General features: G+C 37.7%; 1 pseudogene; it reads left to right on the top strand.

The window, feature by feature from the left end:
- The first annotated feature begins 8,414 nt into the window (after window positions 1-8,414).
- Window positions 8,415-8,569, top strand: LOC139438425 (U1 spliceosomal RNA; annotated as a pseudogene).
- The last annotated feature ends 287 nt before the right edge of the window (window positions 8,570-8,856 follow it).

The raw sequence follows: 8,856 nt of genomic DNA on the forward strand, positions 1-8,856 counted from the left end.
CCAAAGTAGGGCCCACTGGCAAGGGACCAAACTCCTGAGCTATCTGCCCTGACAATAGTGTCTGGATGTCTCCAGAGCCCTCAGGAGCCCCACTATTTGGGATAGTATCTACTTTGCCAGTCTATGTGATCATGCTGAGATATGCATAAAGGTTACCTCTGGAATTCCCTCCCAATTCACTTTGAAGTCACTTAACCATGTAAACTCATTTGTCTCCACCTTTTCCCCCATTTTTTTTTCTTCCAGTTGCATTGTTTGTTAGTACTTGGTAGCAATCCCTTGGTGCCAGGGAGTCTCATCCCTGGGAGTCATTTTCCTTGGGGGAATTTATTGCATTTATATGCTGAGTTTTGGCTTAGAAGAGGCCTCACTTAAGCAACAAGGAGGCTTCCGGTAGGTAACTCTTGGGCATCCTGCAATATTATGCCAAGTTTCAATTTCAAGAGCAAAGGTTTATAATCATAGTCATCAGTATCAATGGCCCATCAATGGACCATTCTCCTCCACTAGCCATTGCCCCTGTATTTGGGGCTTCAGGAGAGAACGTGGCAGAGCTCCCCAGGATGGGAATTTGATATTCTTTGGTTGCTGTGTGAATCTCCAGCCACTGTGGCCATGCCCCATGAACTTTTGAACACATTTATATGCCTTATATTTATGTCCCGTGAACCTCCTCTCATGTATCCCCCATCACTGACACCCTGCCCCACTGATCCTCCCCTGCCACAGTTGTAACCCTTCTGTGATCCACAACTTCTCAAAAATGAAGCCAATAAGTAGCCAAATACAATTAATAAGAAAATGAAATAATATTGATAGTTTAAACGTAAGAAATAACATAAATAAAATTTAGAAAATTTTAAAAAAACATAATAAAAAATTGGGATTAAAAATAGTGAAAAATATTTAAGAAAAATTTTTTGACATATTTTGCCTTTCGTCACTGTAAGATCTGTTGTCCTATATGTACACTGACATTTTCTTCCATTTGTTCCCATAGCATTTTACTTTTTTTTGTTTTGTCTTCAAAGAAGTTTTAGGTCACAATAAAGTCACATAAAAAATACAGGGGATCCCATTTACCCAACATCCTGCCCATTTTCCCCCTTCCCATATTAATAACCTTTATATGTGGATGATACATTTCTTACAACTGATGAACACAGCTACTAACCATGGTCAATAGTTTGCATTATGGTTTACATTTTTGACCGTATACTTTTATAAATTTTGATGAAGTTAGACATGGCCTGTATCCATCATTGCAAGATCATTTAGAAAACTTCTACTGCCCACAAAATATCCCCTCTTTCATCTATTCTATTCCTCCCTTCCCCTCCCCTGTGGCACACAGAGACCACCAAGCTTCACTCCTTGAAGGACAAGATTCATAATTGTTTGCAGCAACACTGAGGGCTTGACACACTGGTCTGTCCTCCCCTATTAGGCACCACCCATACTCTCAAGAGACTCCTGTCCCTCTATTTGAGAACATAGTGGGCCTCCCCAGGATGGGAGTCCAACTCCTTCCCACTCTTTACGTGAGTTTCCACCCACTGATATAACACTCTATGGCAAAATGATCCCTTGCACACTCCCGACAAACCTGCCCTGACCCAAATGCCTCCCAGCAAAGACCCTAAACTAATAACCCTTTCTTGTCATATTGCCAAAAGGGCTTTCCCCACTTGGTAGTTTCAGCTATGTACCCACGAATCCCCAGTGTTCACCAGCAACCTCCCCCAACCCTCTCCCCAGTTCCATGGACCATTCAACACATCCCCCCACCCTACCCACCTGTCAAAACTGTACCACCCAACCCATTAGTGTCACTACACCCCTGTCATGTCACTTCACTGCACAAGTACAACATTCACATTATCATAAATTTTACCTTATGGGCATTGGCTAACAACCTTCTTCTCCCTATTTCTTGAAAACCTATTTTACAAACTCTAGCTCTGTGAGTCTATTTGTTTAATTCTTATCAGTGAGGTCCTTCAATACCTGGCTTGCTTCAATCAATATAAGGCAGCCTACTCAATGGGAGAAAATATTTGGTAACCATATATCTGATAGGAGCTTAATATCCTGCATATATAAAGAAATCCTATGCCTTGAAAATAAAAAGACAAACAACCCATTTAAAAAATGGGCAAGTGATTTGTATAAACACTTCTCCAAAGAAGAAATACATATGACTAAAATGCACATAAAAAGATGCTCAACATCACTAGCTGTTGGGGAAATGCCAATCAAAACTGCAATGAGATAGTCATCTTTCACCCATTAGACTGGCAGCTATTAAAAACGGAACTACAAGTGGTGGACAAAGTGTGGAAGAATAGGAAACCTGGTTCTCCACTGCTGGTGGGAATGTGGAACGATGCAGTGATTGTTGAGGACAGTTTAACGATTCCTCTAAAAACTAACTATAGATCTGGCATATGACCCAGCAATTCCACAGTATGGTGTATACATAGAAAAATTGAAAGCAAGGACATGGACAGATAAATGCACACCAATGTACATAGTGGCATTGTTCACTATTGTTAAAAGTTGGAATCAACCCAAATGCCCATCAAGAAATAAATGGAAATGGAAAGCAGACTTGGCTCCACTGATAGAGCACTCACTTACCATGTGGAGGGTCCAGAGTTCAATCCCCAGGGCCTCCTGACACATGTGGTAAGGTGGCCCATGCACAGTGCTGCCCCTGTGCAAGGAGTGCACCTCACAAGGAGATCTGCTCCACTTGAAAATCTCAGCCCACCCAGGAGTGGCACCACACACATAGAGAGCTGGTGTAACGAGATGATGCAACAAAAAAGAGACACAGTTTTCCCAGTGCTGCCTGATAATGCAAGTGGATGCAAAAGAACACACAGCAAATGGGCACAGAGAGCAGACAACAGAAGGGAAGGGGAGAGAAATAAATAAGTCTTTAAGGTGGCAGAATTGGCCCAGTGGTTAGGGCATTCATCTACCACATGGGAGGTCCATGGTTCAAACCCCGGGCCTCCTTGACCCATGTGAAGCTGGCCCATGTGCAGTGCTGATGTGTGCAAGGAGTGCCCTGCCATGCAGGGGTGTCCCCCGTGTAAGGGAGCCCCATGCACAAAGAGTGTGCCCCATAAGGAGAGCCCCCCAGCATGAAAGAAAGTGCAGCCTGCCCAAGAATGGTGCTGCACACACGGAGAGCTGACACAACAAGATGACACAACAAAAAGAGACACAGATTCCCATGCCACTGACAACAACAGAAGCAGACAAAGAAAGAAGATGCAGCAAATAGACACAGAGAACAGACAACCGGGGTGGGGTGGGGAGAAGGGGAGAGAAATAAATAAATAAATAATAAAATAATAAAAAATAAAAGTAAATTGAATGTTATTATATTTACTATTCAGTGGTTAGTACACTTTAAAAAGAGATTAATGGATAAACAAAATGTAATAAGCATACAATAGAATATCACTCATTTGTAAGAAGGGATACAGTACTAATACATGGGATAACATGGACGAATCTTCAGGACCTTATATTTAGTTCTTAATAGTACAGTGATACACTCTTTGTCCTTTTGTGTCACTCAAAATAATGTCGTATAGATTCATCCATATTGTCATATGCTTCATGACCTCATTTTTTCTTATTGCTGCATAGCATTCCATCGTGTACATACACCACAGTTTGTTTATCTACTCATCAGTTGATTGACACCTAGATTGTTGCCAACTTTTGGCAATCATGAATAAAGCCACTGTGAACATCAGCAGGTAGATGTCTCTTTGTGTCACTGTTCCCAGCCTTCTGGGTATTTAGCTAGTAATGGTATTGCCAGCTCACAAGGCAAGTCTATGTTCAACTTCCTTAGGAACTGACAGGCAGTCCCCCACAGTTGTAGTACCATTCTACATTCCACCAACAGTGAATAAGTTTCCTGTCTCTCCACATCCTCTCCAACACAGAGATTTCTAACTTTTCAATAGTATCCATTCTCATTGTAGTTTTTTTAAACAAATCTATTTTATTGATACATATTACTAAAGCATACATCAATCCAAAATATTCAATCAGTGGTACTTGGTAGAAACACATAGTTGTGCATTCATCACTTCAGTCACTTTTAGAGCAATTTCATTATTCCAATAATAATAGTAATAATAATAATAAAGCAATTTCAGCACCTCCCAATCTCTCTATGCTTCCCCTGCCATACACAGCTGCTATTCTTTTTCATTTTTCCTAGGTTATTTTTATTTATATTTTGTAAAAACAGTTTTATGTATGCAATATCACCCATATTCATGTTTTATGTGAGGTTTTACTATGTTACAGTCCCATGGTAGTTTTTAGCTTTCTTTCTAGTAATGTACATGACCTCAGACCTTCAACCACTGTCAAACCCATGTAATAGCTCTGCTAGTTACAAACACTATGATGTGCTCTCACCATTTTTATTAATTTTCTAAGATTTATAAACAACCTTTTTACCAGTTCTGTGCAGATTAACCTTCAGCTTTCCATTCTCTGTCTTCATTCTATTTTCTGGTGGCCTGTATTCTAATTATTAACTCCTTAAGTTTACACAATATGTTTAGTTCATAATAGCATAATCATACATTATTTGTCCTTTTATGTCTGGCATGTTTGCTCAAAATAATATCCTCCACGTTCATCCATGTTGTCATATGCATCATGACTTCATATCTTGTTATAGCTGCATAACATTCCATCATGTGCACATACTACAAATGTTAATCCATTCTTCAACTGATGGACACATGGGTTGTTTCCAGGCTCTGGCAATCATGAATAATCCTAATGTGAACATTGGTATGCAGACGTCTGTGTCTCTGCTCTCAGTCCTACTGGATTTATAGCTAGTAATGATGTTGTCCGGTTACATGGCAAGTCTATATACAACCTCCTTAGAAACTGCCGAACAGTCCTCCACAGTAGCTGTACCATTCTACATTCCCACCAACAGTAAATAAGCATCACTGTCTCTCACATCCTCTCCAACATTTACAACTATTACATCTAATAGTTTTGAAATAATATCTCATTGTGGTTTTAATTTGCATTTCCCTAATTGCTAGTGATGTTGAACATTTATTTATGTGTTTCTTTGCCATTTGTATTTCTTCTTCAGACAGTTATCTTGTCAAGTCACTTGCCCATTTTTAATTGTTTAGTCTTTTTATAGCACATATTGAGTAACAGTGGTAACAGTAGGTCTACAATCTTGTTCTAGATCTCAGTGGGAAAGCTTTGTCCTTCCCATCAAGTACAAGAGTAGCTGTAGGTTTTTCATATCTATAATTTACCATATTGAGAAAGCTTCCTTCTTTCCTATCTTTTGAGAGTTTTTAACAAGAAAGGGTGTTGTGTTTTGTGAAATACCATTTCTGCATCAATGAATAGGATCATGTGATTATTCTTCAACTTATCAATATGGCTTATTACACCAATTGATGTTATTCTATTGAACCACCCTTCCATACCTGGGATAAAACCCACTTGCTCCTGGTGTGAAACTCTTTGAATATGCTTTTGGAATCTGTTTGCAAGTATATTGTTGAGGATATTTGCATTTCTATTCATTAGAGATATTGGTCTGGAGTTTTAAAACTTTTTAAATATCTTTATCTAGGTTTGATATTAGGGTGATGTTGGTTTCATGGAATGAGTCTGGTAGTATTCTTTCCTTCTGAAGTGTTTTGGAAGAACTTGAGCAAGACTGGTATTAGATCGTCTTTGAATGGTTGGTAATTTCACCTGTTAAGGCATCTGGTCCTGGGCTTTTCATCCTTTGGAGGTTTTTGATGACTGTTTCAATCTCTTACAATATGTTGTGCTCTTCCAGTTCTTCCAGGGTCAGTGTAGGTGGTTCATGTGTTTCTAGGAAATCATCCATCTCAACATTGTCTGGTTTTTTCATATACAGTTGTTCATAGTATCCTCTTATGATCTCTCTTATTTCTGCAGGATCATTAGTAATGTCCCCTCTCTCATTTCTGATTATATTTATTTGTGTCTTCTCTCTTATTTCTTTGTCAGTGTAGGTAAGGGTTTGTCAATTTTGTTGATCTCAAAAAACCAACTTTTGGTTTTCTTATTTTTCTGTATTGTTTCTTTTTTTTTTTTTTTTTGAAGATTTATTTACTTATTTATTTCTCTCACCTTCCCCACCACCCCCCCCTCCAAACCCTGGTTGTCTGTTCTCTGTGTCTATTTGCTGCATCTTCTTCTTTGCTTCTGTTGTTGTCAGTAGCACAGGAATCTGTGTTAGGGAATCTGTGTTTCTTTTTGTTTCTTTCCTTCAGCTTGGTTTGGCATTAATTTGTTGCTTTTTTTCTAGTTTCTCCAAGTGTGCAGTTATATCTTCAATTTTAGGTCTTTCCTCTTTTTTAATCCAGCACTGCCTTTGCAGTCCCATAAATTTTGACATACTGTATTCTCATTATATTCATCTCAAGATATTTGCTGAATTCTCTTAATTTCTTCTTTAACCCACTGATTATTTAAGAGTGTGTTGTTTAATCTCCATATGTTTAAAAATTTCCCTTTTTCCATCCATTACTGATTTCCAGCTTCATTCCGTTATTATCAGATAGTGTTTTGTATAGTTTCAATCTTTATAAATTTATTGAGACTTGTCTTGTGACCCTACAAATGGTCTCTCTTGGAGTACAATTGATGAGCACTTGAAAAGTAAAGTACACTCTGCTGTTTGGGGATGCAGTGCTTCATAGATGTTTGTTAGGTCTAGTTCACTTATCATATTATTCACACTCTCTTTCTTTATTTATCCTCTGTCTTAATTTTCTATCCAATACTGAGAGAGGTGTATTGAAGTTGAAGTCTCCAACTATTACTATAGAGGCATCTATTTCTCCCTTCAGTTTTACCAGTGTGTTCCTCATGTATCTTTGGTCACTCAGGTTAGGTGTATAAATATTTAATACAGCTATTTCTTCTTGGTGAATGGCCTTTTTTAAAATATATAATGACCTTCTTCATCCTTTATAACAGCTCTTTTCTTGAAGTCTATTTGTCCAATACTAATATCATTACTCCAGTTTCTTTTGTTTACTATTTGCATGAAATATCTTTTTCCAACATTTTACATTTAACCCAGTTGTGACCTTATATCTGAAGTGGGTCTTTTGTAGAAAACATATAGATGGCTCATATTTTTTAATTCATTCTATCAGTCTACGTCTTTGGATTGGGGAGTTTAAGCCATTAGCATTTAATGTTATTATTATAAAGGCATTACTTACATCATCCATTTTGTCCTTTGTTTTCCTCAGAATATCATTCTATTGTCTGCCTTTTTACACTTTAATTTTTACCCTTCCTAATATCTTCCTTTCTATACTCTTCTGGAAATCTCACCGTTGCTTTTTCCTTGGAAGCTGCAGCACTCCCTTCAGTATCTCTTATAATTCTGGTCTTTCAGTAATATATTTCATCAATTTTTATTTGTCTGTGAAAACATTGAAATCACCCTCATTTTTGAAATATAGTTTTGCCAGATAGAGAATTCTTCTTTCCTCCATGGTTTCTGATGAGTGTTCTGCACTTAATCTTTTTAAGTATTTTTTGTTTGTGTTGCTTTCATTTTCTCTTGATGCATTCAGAATCCTCTATCTCTGATATTTGTCATTCTGAATAGTAGGTGTCTCAGGGTAGATCTATTTGGATTTATTCTTTCTGGGGTGCATTGTCCTTCTTGGATATTGATATTTATGTCTTTCAGAAGGGTTGGAAAATTTTCAATCATTATTTCCACAAATATTCTTTACCCCCCATTTCCAATCTCTTCTCCTTCTGGAGCACTGACAATGTATATAAACATTTCTCATTTCCATTCAATTTTCTGAGACTCAGTTTCATTTTTCTCATTCTCTTCTCTTTCTTTTCTCCTGGCCTTTCAATTCAGATATTGTGTCTTTGAAATCACTAATTCTGTCCTAGAGCAATTAAAATCTGCTCATATATGTCAATACTTTTTATTCTCATCCATCATGTCTTTCATTCCCATAAGGTATGTTACTTTTCTTTGCAGGCTTTCACATTGTTCTTTATACTCACTCAGTATCTTCTTAATATCCTTTATTTCTTTAGTCATATTTTCTTTAAGTTCTTTGAATTGATTTAGGAGAGTTGTGTGATTATCACTTATGAATTATCTTAAATCCTGTATCTCTTCAGGTCATTTGATTTCTTTGGCTGGACCATCTCCTCCTCTTTCCTAGTATGGCTTGTGATTATTTGCTGATGTCTAGCTATCTGAATATGTTGGTGAATTTACTCTGATGGCCAAATTCTCTCTTCCATATATTTTTTTCACATCTCTTTGTTATTTGTTTCAACTTATTCTATGTTCTTCAAATTACTCCATACTTACCTAGAAGGAGAGATACAAAGATCATGAAGGTGATTTTTCCCAGGATGAGGTCTACCCATTGTACTCTGGATGTGCGATTTCTCTGAGTATGGGAAAATCTCCTACCTAATTTGTGGTAGTGGGTGACTGCATTTGTGCTCTCCCATTTTTAAAAAATCACCCAACTTAGGTTATCAAAATCAGACCAAGGGTTCACCAATGGGATGCAGATTTTCTCCCAGTGGTTAGGATACATAGGATACAGAGAGAAGTAGAAACTTTTTTTCCCATCCAATTTTCAGACATGTTGGCAGATGCCAATCAACACCACATATTTTCATGGAAGTGTTTCATTCTTGGCTTTCCTGTGTCTTGGTCTATCTAGAGCTGAGATTCTTATGGGGCTTTGCTGGCCAGATTCACAAGAAGCCTCCCACCTTCCTGTCCATTTTGCC

Source organism: Dasypus novemcinctus, chromosome Y, assembly GCF_030445035.2.
Source record: "Dasypus novemcinctus isolate mDasNov1 chromosome Y, mDasNov1.1.hap2, whole genome shotgun sequence".
NCBI classification, from domain to species: Eukaryota; Metazoa; Chordata; class Mammalia; order Cingulata; family Dasypodidae; genus Dasypus; species Dasypus novemcinctus.